This window comes from Diachasma alloeum, unplaced genomic scaffold (genome assembly GCF_001412515.2).
Source record: "Diachasma alloeum isolate Michigan unplaced genomic scaffold, Dall2.0 Dall_scaffold_00399, whole genome shotgun sequence".
In the NCBI taxonomy this organism is placed as follows: domain Eukaryota; kingdom Metazoa; phylum Arthropoda; class Insecta; order Hymenoptera; family Braconidae; genus Diachasma; species Diachasma alloeum.
This window is the reverse complement of record NW_021680538.1, coordinates 268,288-281,927: the sequence shown is the minus strand read 5'-3', so window position 1 is coordinate 281,927 and position 13,640 is coordinate 268,288. Positions and strand designations below refer to the sequence as shown.

The window sequence follows — 13,640 nt, the reverse complement described above, 5'->3', positions numbered from 1 at the left end:
GTTTTTTTATTTCTTCAATTTTGGTTATTTCAGTTGACTTCGATTATTTTAATAACACTGTGATTTGAGTCCCGAACACCTTGAATTAGGAAATAGGATTTCGGAGTTAGAATATTCACCGGGACTTGACTTGAACTAGAAGTTTAACTTAGTGTTTTGAATAAGATCGGAAGAGGTAGTTATTTCTACTTTCCACTTTGAAGTTGTAGATTGAAGTGATTTCTCTAAGGAAGGATTTGAATATCTAAGGGTTTCTTAGCGGTCACGCGTGGGCGTTCACGCTCTAGTTTCAGAGGGTAGGATTGGTTGATTAGGGATGCTGGAGAGGATAGAGGCGAGCCGGTTGGTTTTTGGGTCAAGCGGGGAGCCTCGATAGTTATGATTGGATTTTTGGACATTAAGGGTGCAGCTGCGTTTTGACTCTTAAGAAAATTCTGTTCTCACGGAACGTTAGAATTGGAAAATGTCACTTGACACTTATGACTTTCAGATTTTTAGAGTTCGCCGTGTTCGGTTTACAATTTCAGGATGAAAATACTTATCTTACATATTTATTTCGACTTTTATGATTTTTTGAAAAGTTTATGATGCACGTGTGCATCCATCTGTTTTTCGGTTTCGTTTATCACGTGGGAATGGTATTTTTTAATGTTTCTCAAGAAAAAATGTGGTCTGGACACTTGAGTGTTATTTCTTAAATGTAATTAATAATTTCTTATTTTATTGGATTGGAAAAATGATATTTGAATATTGGGCCTTATATACTAATTGCTGGTAAGACTCGACAGTCGATAAAGTAAAGTTAAAAATTTAATATAACGCCATCAGGTGGCCAAGGTAGGGACGTAACAGAATCATAGAAATTAATTGAACATACCGTCCTGTGGTAGATGAGGGAATTACGACATAACTCAATCGATGGCTTTCTAGACTTATTCCCAATTTGGACCTTTCCTTTTGCTGGCAAAAGTGACGCCAACAACTGCAATATTAGCACTTTGTTTCCATCCTCTTGAAGTTTCTTGTTTTTGCATAGCAATTCCTTCACCAATTCTTTGCCAATGCTTTCAGTTATTCTCTTCTTATGTTTATTTATGTACTTAGTAATCCTTTCTTTGAAAAGAGGCCAATTCGCGTCCATCGAGTCACTTTTGTCCTCATGTAAATGGATAAAATCGAGCGAAACCTGAAATTAATCGAGTGTAAAAATCACAATATAATGGGGCTTTTTGTAGGATACACACTAGTGCAGGATGGAACCAGGTGAATCACTTGAAATTAATTTTTAGATAAATATCTCCGAAAAAAAAAGTTATTCACAAAAAATTCACTAGTCCCTTTTCACTTCGAGGTATTCAGTAAAAACTGAACTCTGTGAAGTTGTTCTATCCCATTTCATCGATTTATTATGAAATAAAAATTGAAAATTAATAAATTATAGTCACCAATTCATATCCTTTCGCCAAGCGGATGGCCTTGTATTTATTTGTGTACTCTGCAATTGTCAAAGATGAAGATGAGTTTGCTTCGTATTTGAGACGAAATTCTCTTGACTGTTTCCAATATCTAACGATCAAAGCCCAAGGCTCTAGATTGTTTACCAAAAAGTCTGGAGTCTTTTTGAGAGATTCATCCTCAAGGGCTTTGGCTGTGAAAATTTTTGTACAATATCAATAATCAAAATGATCACTCATGAATAAAAAATGAAACTATCAATAAAATTGTAGAAATTACCCATCAGTATATACAGCATGTCAACCTCATACGTGTCTTCTTCATCTTCGTCATCTGAGTCCTTTTTGGTGGATAAAAGGTATTTCTTTCTCATCCAGTCTCGAACATTTTCAACTTTGTTGAAGAGTTTACCATAGGGTGCTGTGTGCGTTCGGCCCTTCATTTGGGCCTTGTGGTACCAAATATTCTGAAAGAAGGATCAATATTTTTTAGAATATTTGGAAAGGCAAATAGTTTACTATAGCTTTCGTGTCATTGGAAGTGACTTACGACTCCTGGGAACACCGCTAGAATTTTATCGGAGATGGATTTGTATTCGTATGGTGTAGGACTGTTGACCGTGGATGGGTGTAAGAGATGAACGTGACATGAAAATCGTGAATGAATAGAAAAAGTAAAAAAAAATAAGATAAATTAACGAGTGACAAAATTATGGGATGAAATTGAATCAGGGATGAGGCGTCAATGATTGTACATAAATGAACAACAATGACAATAAATGAGACGACCAAGTAGTAATGAAAATACCATAATCCGTTGAATTAACTTACTAGACAGTCAGGTACGGTAGCCACTTGGCCAGAATCTCTGCAAGTAATTTAACGTCATCGTCACCCAGATATCCATCCTCTTTGTATGCACTCAAAATACCCCTCCCATCTATACAACCATCCAGAAATTGACGGAGATCCTAAAAATGATTCAAAATTAATAATAACTCTTTCAATATTTAAATTGTGCAATGATAAAGCGTCATGAATCAAGCTCTCCTCTGAAAAAAATCGATTCAAGAAGGAAAATGAAATACGACCTTTATCTCGGTGAATAAACTTTCTTTTGAGCTTCGTTTTTCAAATCCTCATCATCGATATGATCACATTTTTAACCCATGTACTAAAGAAAATTATGAATGAGATTGTTTTTTTTTCTCAAAAATTATTCGCGACTAGAATGTCAAGAGACATTGTTTCGAACCGCTGGAATTCCTCACATTGTGTCATAAAACCACTTATTTTCAAAATCATAATATTTGTAATTCCCCAGAAAGAGAAAAAAAAACGAACTTCGACGTTTTACCACTTCACCAATCCTCAAAAAAAAGAAATATTAAAATGAATGGAATTTACCAAATTTATGATTGCTGCTAATGTCTCATTAAATCGACGTCTTTTCTCAGTTATTTTCTCGACATTCACCAATGGCTTCGATGATTTTCTCTTTCTCGTAGCTTTATTAGCAGTATCTACTGTTGGAGACTCAGTTATAGAGGTAGGAAGTGTAGAAACATCATCTCCAAGAAAATCGAGTGTAGGATTATCAGGTACAGGTGATTCAGCATCAACAGCAGTACTTAGTCCAGCCTGTTCAGACGTACTAGGCTTAGCCTGTTCAGCTGTACTAGGTTCAGCCTGAGAATCCTTGGAAAATTACGTATATGTGTAACAAAAATATTTAAATAACCAAGAAAATCAGGAAAAAAGGTTATTCACCTGCGGTTTTTCGCTTTCTCCTCTTCTGTCTTCTGATTCCTCGTTAGCTGAATCAACAGCCGTGATACTGTGCTAAATATTTTATTTAACCATTATTTTCAATTATCAGAAGTGATACAATGTGGAATAAAATAAGAAATCCACCGTTACCCTTTGTTTCACAAGGAAAAAATCACTAACCTGACTTAACTGTTGTTCCAATTCATCAATTGTACTGTCTGCTTTTCCTTCTTCTTCTTCTTCTTCTTCTTTTATAAAAAAAACTGTTGAATGTATTTTTAAAATGAAATTTCTCGCCCAAACATAACTCCGTTTGTGTGAGAAATTCATCGATTTGTTCGGATGTCAAAGTCGATAAAACATCATCGTTAATTTTATGAGCTGAAAAATTATTGGAAGGAGGTTAGCTTCTCAGTAATTTTCCTCGATATTCAATCACTTCGACACATCGTGAAAACGGAATATTTGAACAGAAAATATCACTTACTCACAAATAAATGTAGGATATGCACTAGTTTACACTTTTCGAGAAGAATTTTCACTTGTTCAAAGCTCTTCGATTCTTGAGACATGTTTGAGCATTTTATTGTTTACGTTTTTGAATATCGCGATCGCAACGTAGATGGCAGCGCGCTCCGGTGGCCTGTGGGTGAACTGCTTATAGGGGGCAACCAATGAGATCGCTGGGTATTCTGGTGCACATCAAGGCATGTTTTCGAACGTCATTTTGGACCAGAACGGTTTTAGCTGAATGATTTTGGAGCAGAATGGATTTTGATCGGTCGAAATTTAAGGTAACTCTCACACATATTGTGAAGTTGTTAGGAGACACACAACGACCCTTCATCGAAGGGGAAAAGGTTTTCGAAGCCGATCATATCGTGATCTGTGGAGTGAAAGATCGCAACCCAGAGTCGATCTACATTTTAGCTGCTTTTCAACACTCTTCCAATCTGAATAACATGCACGAGATCAACATATGGTTTATTAAATGCCATATAGTTGCACCGATTTGAAGCAGCAATGGGGTGAAATCAAGTCTACCAAGAAGTTTTCAGAGGATCAAGTTGTTTCCATTGATAAATGCTCTTGCTACAAACCAAGTAAAGGAACTGAATTTGTACTTGACTAGGCCTTGAATTATTTTCTGAGAGATACTTCATTGAAACGTAGATATTATGTTGAGAAAATGTCGGTTTCTGTAAAGAAAATGTCGACTTCTGTAGAAGTATCAACTATTTTATCATGATTATGTCCGGAGACATTCAGAACGGTTTTTTGAGCATCGCTAAAAATTCCTTCGGTTTTTTGTTGATGAAATCGTAAATATCCCCGAAGCTATTGGGTTTATTTAGGAATGTCAAAATAGGGGAGGGTAGGGCAAAACTAACCGTAGGGCAAAACGGACCACGTGATTTTTTTTCTTCATTTTTTCTTTTTCTAATTTCATGAAAGACCCGGAAGGTCAAATCAAAGAGCCAAACGGTCCAGATCAAAAGCTGGAAGGTCAAATCAGAGGCTGGAAGGCCAAAAGGCCTAGAGAGGAAACTGGAAGGTCGAATTAAGGAGCCAAACAGTCTAGAGAAGAAGCTGGCGGCCAAATCGAGTGGTGAAACGGCCTGACTAAGAAGCTAAAAGTTGAAATCAAGGGGCCAAACGCTTTGAACGAGAGGCTGGAAGGTCGAATCAAGGAGGCAAATGGTCTAGTGAGGAGGCTGGAAGGTGCAGTCAAGGGGCCAAATGGTTTAGAGAAAAGGCTGGAAGCTTCAATCAAGGGACCAAACAGTCTACCCCCACAGGCTGAACAGTTTTTTATTAGCATTTTAGCCTTTGCGGTGACACGTTAACCCCCTTTATTGGACCTTTCAGCCTCTTTTCTAGACCATTTGGCCTCCTGAATTTGACCTTCGAGCCTTTGGCCCCTTGATTAGACCTTACAGCCTCTTGTCTACACTGTTCGCTTCTAAATTTGACCTTTAAACCTCTCGTCTTGACCGGTTGCTCCTGAACTCGGCCCTTCAGTCTATTATCTAGACCAGTTGGTCCTTTGATTCGACTTTCAAGCCTACTTTCTACACGGAGAGAAAAGTCAGGGAAAAATTGTGGTCCTTGGCACTAGAAACGAGGCGCAAACGTCCGTCCTCCTATTTTTTATTCGAAAAAGAAAAAAAAATCTGAATCTGAGGGAGAAATTTTCACGTTTATTCAAGTATTTTTTGTAATGGAGCACGAGAAAAATTATTGTACAGTACGAGAAAAATTAGTGTACAGCACAAGAAAAATTCTAGTAAAGCACAAGAAAATTTGGAGTCTTTACATTTTGTTGTTGGTTCGGTGGATTAATCTTGATGGTTCGCATATAAAATGTAGTTCGCTGGAGAAATTTTCTAGTGCCGTCAATAAATTTCTCGTGAGTTCAGCGACAATTCTTTCCAACGCTGCCAACAATATTCACCTGGAGCCGTCAGAGTGGGGATCGTCGTAGGGGTTCGGTTATCTGCGGCCATGTTGGCCTCCCACCAGCCCCGTGCGCCAGCATACGCGAGAATTATCTCGATCAAAACAACGTTGCGCAACGTTTACGTACATACACGTGGTCCAGCTGTTTGTTATAAGTGGAGATTGATAATTATCATTTAACAATTGGTGGAAAACGATTGAGTTTTTGTGAAAAATATGGACAGCATCAGTTTATACAAGCCATGTAAGTATTTTCATGTTCCTTCTATTTTAAATTCGATAAACCACAGTGTACAGATATGGGCTTCAAAATCTTCGTGTATTTTTCAATCTTACAATTTCGCATTACTTCTAATTATTTTCATGGATAGTACGGTTTCGCGGAATTGAAAAAATAAATTGCTATATTGGTGTGTTTGCATACAGTGGACTGATAATAAGTGATTGAGGCATGAGAACAGGAGGAAGAAGGTTAAGTGAGACATAATAAAATGGATTTTCGCCAGGCCTTGTGTTTATTTAATATTTCAATTGGTGACAATTGCACCTAGAAACTCGAAATACATTTTATAAAATAGAGGGGGATGGAAAATTACTTTACAGAAGGGAATTCCGCGATCCGGCGATTTTTTAGACTAAAAACAAAATGTCTTTCCCGAATTTTTGGGGCTTTTGAGGAGGGGGGGGAGTCGCCATATTCATGTACTTAGAAATATAAAATCTATTTTGAAAAATAGAGAGGGGGGGGGGGGAAAGTACCCAACTGAACACGATTTTGCGATGACACACTTTTCCCAGTATATGCCTGAGGACACAATCCCCTCGTTCACTTTTCAAAACACCCATCTACGAAGCATTATGACGTTATAGCGTAGACGTTTTTTCAATGGGAGTATTTCATGAAATTTTTTTATTGATGGATATGAAAATTGAATAAAAAATATTAGATACGTATTTTTTGGTTTTGAAAAATAAGGAGAAATGGACGAGCTATAGGCGATTGAAAACGTCGAGGGTTGTGACGTCACAATCGCGACGTTCTTCAGTTTGCTACAACTTCTTGATTTTTCATTTTTTTCCTTAATAAAAAAATATGTATCTAATATTTTTCATCCAATTTTCGAATTTCATCATTTTTTTCAAAATAAAAAAATTAGTATGTAATATTTTTCAAACAATTTTCATGTTTTATCATATTGGGAAAAAAAAATGTATGCAACAACCCAATTATCAATATGAATCCTAACATACAGGCACAGCCAGGAAGTGTAGAAAAGTCAACTCATTACGTCTCTCTACTTTGGTACTGATTTCAAGCCTCTCTTATGATAGTAATTTTTTTTCTACAGGAAGAACGACGAAGACATTTTACACTCCCCGAAATTCGTGCAAATGTACGTAATTCAAGTATTATGCTGTGAAAAAAAGGGAAATAGATTTATGAGTAATAAATGATGAATCCCCCTTGAAATTTCCCGCCAATTCTGCATTCTACAAAGTTTTTTCACCGAGACACTCTCGAAAGATCTTTGCTGTGACTGAATTATCTATATTATTTCACCATTCTGAAAATCAATGGAGATTGAATCTTTCTATAATTTTGTTATAATTCGTATTAGGGAGATGATTTTTTTTTGGGTTTTCCTCTTTTTCACAACTCTTGTTCTATTTAATCGATTGCCACTTCCCAGCAATTGAATTTCTTAGCTTTTCTCCACTTACGTAAATATGCAAATTTTTTTCTCTCAATTAGTGAATGCATCACATAGCAAATTTTATTAACAATGATTGAAAAATTCTGGAGGTTCTTGCTATAAAAAATGCGTATTTTGAGAGCAATTCAAAGGTGGGCAAAGCCCTAGATGTATTTTATTTATTTTTTTTCGGTTCAGAATTTCACAATTTCTGTTAGAAATTTCAAGAGATGTTTTTTGTAACTTCGAGTAGACTCCTAGCAAAAAAAAATATAGAAAATAATTGAATAAATAATTTCTATTGGTATAATTAATGTTGTCTACAGAATTCCTGAAAATTTTACAACGAAAATGAGGAAATCCCGAATAAAAAAATAAGAAATAAAGTCGATCCACAACTTTGCCGAAATGTAGGGAAAAAATAAAAAATAAAAAGTATAATTGTGAAAATTTGGAATTTCAAAAAAAAATGGAACTTGTAAGACATATTATGTATTCTAGATCTGATGAAATAATGCCCCTAAAAAATGCCCCTAAAAGTTTATTTAATTTAAGACAAATTTGTTCTATGTAACCAAGCATTACAATATTATAATAAAGAAATTTGCATTCAAAAATCTGTTCAATTTTCAAACCCTCATCACCGCAACAATTTTTTATTTTGCAGTAATTGCAAAAAAAATAATAATAAAGGAAAGGTTGAACCGGAATTTTTCTAGTGGCAAGGGGAGGGGGAGGAGTAGGGGGGGAGGGGGAGGAGTAGAGGGGGAGGGGCGAGGGAGAGGTGGAAATTTTCTGGTGCCATTGGGAAAATTTTCTATTACCCGTCAGAGAAAATTGTCTGCACCATGGGGGAAATTTTCTAGTATCTTCACAGAAATTTTCTTCCACCGTGGGGGAAATTTTCTAGTGCTATCAGATAATTTTTTTTGCACCGTGGGAGACATTTTCTAGTACCGTCAGAGACATTTTCTTGTTCTATTCTACATTTTTTCTAGGATAGGTAATGTATAATTTCAATTAGTTTTCACAGAAAATTTATTCTGTTATCCATTATTTTTTATGTAGCCTGACACTTTGCACCTCGATTCTAGTACAGCACGAGAATTTTTCTCGGAATTTCACCACAAAAATTCCTTGCTTTTTCTCTCCGTGTAGACCGTTTGGCCCCCTGATTCAACTTTTCAGCACTTTCCTCGAACCCTGAAGTGTTCGGCCTATTGATTCGATCTCCCAGCCTCCACTCTAAACCGTTTGGCCCCTAATTCAACCTTCCACCTTCCTCTCTACGCCTTTCGACCCTTTGATTTGACCTTCCAATCTCGTTTCTAATCTGTTTGGCTCCTAAATTCGACCTTCCAGACTCCTCTCTAGGCCCTTTGGCATTCCCGCCTCTAATTTAACTTTCCAGCCTTTGATCTGGACCGTTTGGCCCCTTGATTCAACCTTCAAACTTTTTCTTCGAACCCTAGACCGTTTGACCTTTTTATTCAACCCTCCAACCTTTTGTCTAGACCGTTTGGTCCTTGATTCGACCTTCCAGCCTCCCCTTCAGACAGTTTGGCTCTTTGATTTGACATTCCAGACCCTTTCATGGAAATAGGAAAAGAAAAAAAATCACGTGGTCCGTTTTGCCCTCCCGCTCCGTTTTGCCCTGCCCTCCCCTACCTTTGATGTGGGGCATTGAATTTTCTACAAAAAAGGTCACTTGTCATTTTTGTAGAGTCCCACCACTTGGAAAACCTTTAATGTGAATACACATTTATGATTCTCCAGGAATAAAAAATAATAACAACGACAATAACAATGATAAAAATAGTACAATAATATAATTCAAATTTTTAAAAAATATTATTTTAAGACATGGAAAAGCTTAAACTAAGCTTTTCGAAAAGCTCAATTTGAACTTTTCGAAAAGCATAAATTAAGCTTTTCAAAAATCTTATTTTAAACTTTTCGCAACGCTTAAATTAAACTTTTTAAAAAGCTCAGATTAAGCTTTTCAGTGCTCAAATTAATCTCTTCAATGTCTCAAATTAAGCTTTTTGAAAAGCTTAAATTAAGCTTTATAATAATCTAAAATTAAGATTGAAAAGATTAAATCAAGATTTTTTTTTTTTGGTGTATATATCGAGAATTCAATACAACTTGCCTCTCCCTTCCCCTCCTAATTTTTGAATAAAAATTCGCTCTCCGCCTGAGTTTCGGAGATATTCTTGAAAAAATCACCGACTCAATTTTTTTGGTTGTGAATTCTCAATACACAACCCCTCCTTCCCCTCCCCCCAAATTTTGGTAAACAATTGCTATCTCTCTTAGTTTAGGAGATATTTTTGAAAAAAAGGCCGACTCAATTTTTTCGATTGCGAATTCTCAACACACCCCCCCAGTCACCCCCACCCGCCAAATTTTTATAAAAATTTGCTATCTCCCTTAGTTTTGGAGATATTTTTGGATAACCTCAACGATAACCCACTCTTTTATAGAATACCCCTCTTTGCAAAATCCCCCACTTTACAACTCCCACCCCGGATATCACAACCCCAGTTTTGCAAAACTCCCGCTCAAAAATTCAACAAATTTTCACCATTTTAGAAAACATTTTTTTTTCTAAGATCAACTATATTTTAGTTTTAAATTAATCCCAATTCTAATCATTAATTTTAAACGATTTTCTTCTAAAACTTAGAAAAACGTTTCTACATTTTAAAAACCTGAAGGTTAGAAACCACGGTTTCTAAAATTTAGAAACTTTTTTCTTAAGCTAATCCACTTCTCTTCCCTGTGCATCTGTAATTTTTTTTATATTCTACAAGGATATTTACATATATTGGTTAAGGAATTAATATAATTATCAAATTATTGCACAGACTGGGAGTGGAATTCTCAGTACGATGAATTTCATAATGCTTCTTCTTCTTCTTCCTTGTGCTGCTCTCGCAGCTGGCCTGTGGAATACCGGAGGTAACTCAGCCAACTTCGTATTATACTCTTACGAGTGTGTTTTTGTCGCCACTTGTGTTAGTGGGCGGGGTTTTTCAAATGTCCGGATTGGAGTGCGTGAGGTCTATAATTTAATTGATGTCGTAAATAAATTCTGCTATTCTTTTTAGTAATTCCGTGTCTTGGGAGAAAGAAAGACTTGTAATTTCCCATGGAGGATTGATCTTCTTTTCTGTTTGTATGAATTGTTTGAGTTTTTCTGCTTCTATTTTTGTGAGGTCGCATGACCAAAATATGTGGTTAAGGTCTTGGGTATCATGTCCACATGGGCAGCTGCTGTCCTCTTTTTTTTATATTTTCCATAGGTAGTAACCTGTGCATATATGGTCAGCTCTTATTCTGTTGATTAATGTGATACATCTCCTGGGCAGTGCTCCTTTGAGAAACCATGGGTGTGTGCCTCCTACTTCTCCAAGTTTCCCATATGTTATGCTCTTTTGTTTGACTGATTTTTCCACTACTTTTCTGTGTTGCTTTTTGAAATTAATCTCCAGTTCATTGTATGAAACTCTTAGTTTGTATTTGTATTCAATTAATTTACCCTCTAATCTCGCTTTGTTCGCTGCTTTGTCCGCTGACTCGTTGCCTGCTATGCCCATGTGTCCAGGCACCCACCAGATCTCTACCTTTCTGCCTGCTGCGTTGATTCTGCTCATGAGTGATTTGATTTCTAAGATGAATTCGTGAGTTTTTCCACTTAGTTCGACATTTTTCAGGGCTTCATAATGCTAATAATTTGTTTTACTACGCGAGTGACTACTACCGCCACCATCGGAAACAATGTGAACTATATGCTGCTTCACATGATTTCAGGGGTCCCACCAGCCTCTGTTAGGCCCATACACATATAATACATAGACTACGCGTTCGGGTGGTGGCGGCTGGAAGAAATAGAAAAGGAGCGCGGTTTTGTCGATGGTTTCTCTCTTTGTCGAAAATTTCTCAGAGTGGAGCAAGAACGGTCACGGAGTGGAGGATACGTTCACCATGCAATGGTGACTATGCCCCTCTTCGGCAGTGTTCGACAGAGAAGGAAACCGGCGATAAACGCAATACTCTCTGTCCGTTTCGTGCTTTTTTCAATAAACAGGAGGGATAGGGAAACCGCAGTCTATGTATTATATGTCCATGGTTTGGCCGCCTTCCCTGTATTCTCCATGGTAAGACACTGTTGGCAATTCCTGGAATGCGAAAAATAAGAATTCCAGTTGCGCTGCCAACTTAATGATTCATGTCTAACCATTTTCGTTTAGAAGATAATGGAAACGCGAAAAATATGCATCCTAGTTCGTTGCTATGTGCATATATTGATAGATATTGAACGAATTAAATTAATAATTGCATCGGTGGAAAGCGGATGGGTGATTTATATAGGGTAACTAAGGACAGTTTTCGTCGAAATAGTGGCATTTTTTATTAATTGATGAAAAATCAGTTGGGGGTAGTGGAAGGGGAAGTTGTGTCGTGTATAGTGTAACAGAGTATTTTTGATTCGACCGTTCTGCGGTTCTGTTCAATCATCCAGACGAGAGGCCACTTCGAGAGCGAAGCCAGAGTCGGAATTTTGGTATCTTTGGAACTTTTTACTAATTAATTTGTTTGTATCGAATCATCCTTATTCTGCTGTTCATCGGAGCACATCGGCTGGAGCTGGATGGAGCTGGTGGAGGATTTTAGTCAACTTCGGGAGTTTGGAGTTTGAGATGGGTCCCGGAACAGCGTTGATGAAGCGGTTGAACTTACGAATTGGACTCAACCGTTCCCGCTGTTTGAGAAGTTACGCAGGTCGACCATGCAGCGGCGCCAGCTGATGGAGCTAGAATTTGGACGGCTCAAGTGGCGGACTCATCTGATTAAAATTTATTATATCGGATTATTGTTTACAGGGCCGAATAATTTTATTATTTGATATTAATTATTTGATGATATTTGATGGCTTATGCCGTATAAAATGTTGTGTATTTCCGTCTCATTGGCATTTGAGAGGAGAGTGGCAACTACGTGGGTTTCCGGTATGGAGGGTTCCATACGTTACGTACCTCCAATTAGAGATTGAGTCGGTGTCGCAACCAGCCGATCAAAGGGCTGGATATTGAGGGATCGGGAAAACNCCGTTAGATCGCGCGGTCCTAGGGTCACAACGTGTCGCAACCAGCCGATCAAAGGGCTGGATTTTGAGGGATCGGGAAAATGCGTGGTAGAGCGTCCCGGTGGACAAACATCTCGATTGGTTGTTGAACGGAACGGTTCGCAATTTTGGATTCTGTTGAGGATTAATTAACGTTCTTGCGAGGCCTGATTTATAAGGTTTACCGGGGTTTGAGTTATTTTTTGGGAGTCCTGAGGAGTAGCTAAACAAAGCCGATCCTGGATATTACTTCGGAATCGGGCCGTTAGATGGCGCGGTCAGATGGGGAGTCTGATCATGTCTCTTGCAGCGGGTGGCGGATGGGGGGGGGGGGGGTGTCTTGTGGTTACGTGATATGGTGGACATCCAACCCTTCTCGAAGCCGGAAATGCTGTGACTTGGTGGAGGGAGGGGGGCGTTGACTCAACGAAAATGATCTCGCTGGACCGAGACGAGGTTTCGGGTAAGGCTGTGATCTCACGGTAGATATTCAATGGTTGCGTCTTACGGTGGGTGTCAAGGTCACGCATTTAATCACGTACGTGTTATCTAAACAAGAGCGGTCTCGCTGGGCGTCGAGGCAATGGAACGAAGAATGGTTTTGAGGAAATTATTATAAGATTTAATGTAGATATCCAATGAAACTATGTCAAAATATGAAAAAATCTTCGTGAAGCTCTGGAAAAGAAATCGGAGGGAAATACCTGTTGAGATATTTACAGGTAAATATGATTGAGTATGTACTAGATTTATTGTTCCAGAGTTGGAAAAAAATTAAAACATTCCTGGAAAATCTCGTAACGTATCTTTCAAGAGTTGACAAAAAAAAAATTGAAACATTCATAGAAAATCTCATATAAGTATTAATCTAACGAAAAGATAATTTAAAAAAAATGATTCAATCGTGAGGCCGAAAGTCGTAGTACGTTCATTCATGTCTGGTTTTGAAGACTCAGTTGAATGTTTACATGAAGGCACGTGGCTGCCTGTCAGCTGAGAGCACCGGCAACGTTCTCACAGCTAGCTAGCTATGCTTCTGGCGTTGACTCACAGTGGAATGACCAAAGTTGATTATATATATATATATATATATATATATATATATATATATATATATATATATATATATGT

The 13,640-nt window shown here is 37.6% G+C and overlaps 2 protein-coding genes across 5 annotated transcripts in view; both read right to left on the bottom strand.

The window, feature by feature from the left end:
* The window catches only part of LOC107041995, an 8,797-nt gene extending 7,241 nt beyond the window's left edge, over positions 1-1,556 (bottom strand). For all 4 annotated transcript variants that reach the window (XM_015262841.1, XM_015262840.1, XM_015262843.1 and 1 more), the window contains exons 1-2: positions 1,446-1,556; positions 878-1,186 (exon numbers count right to left, since the gene is read on the bottom strand). The gene's annotated coding sequence lies outside the window, so the exon portion shown is untranslated. The remainder of the gene's footprint in view (positions 1-877; positions 1,187-1,445) is intronic.
* LOC107041993 (ras-specific guanine nucleotide-releasing factor 1) overlaps positions 1-13,640 on the bottom strand; it is a 310,250-nt gene that overhangs the window by 100,919 nt on the left and 195,691 nt on the right. The gene's annotated exons all lie outside the window — the stretch shown is intronic.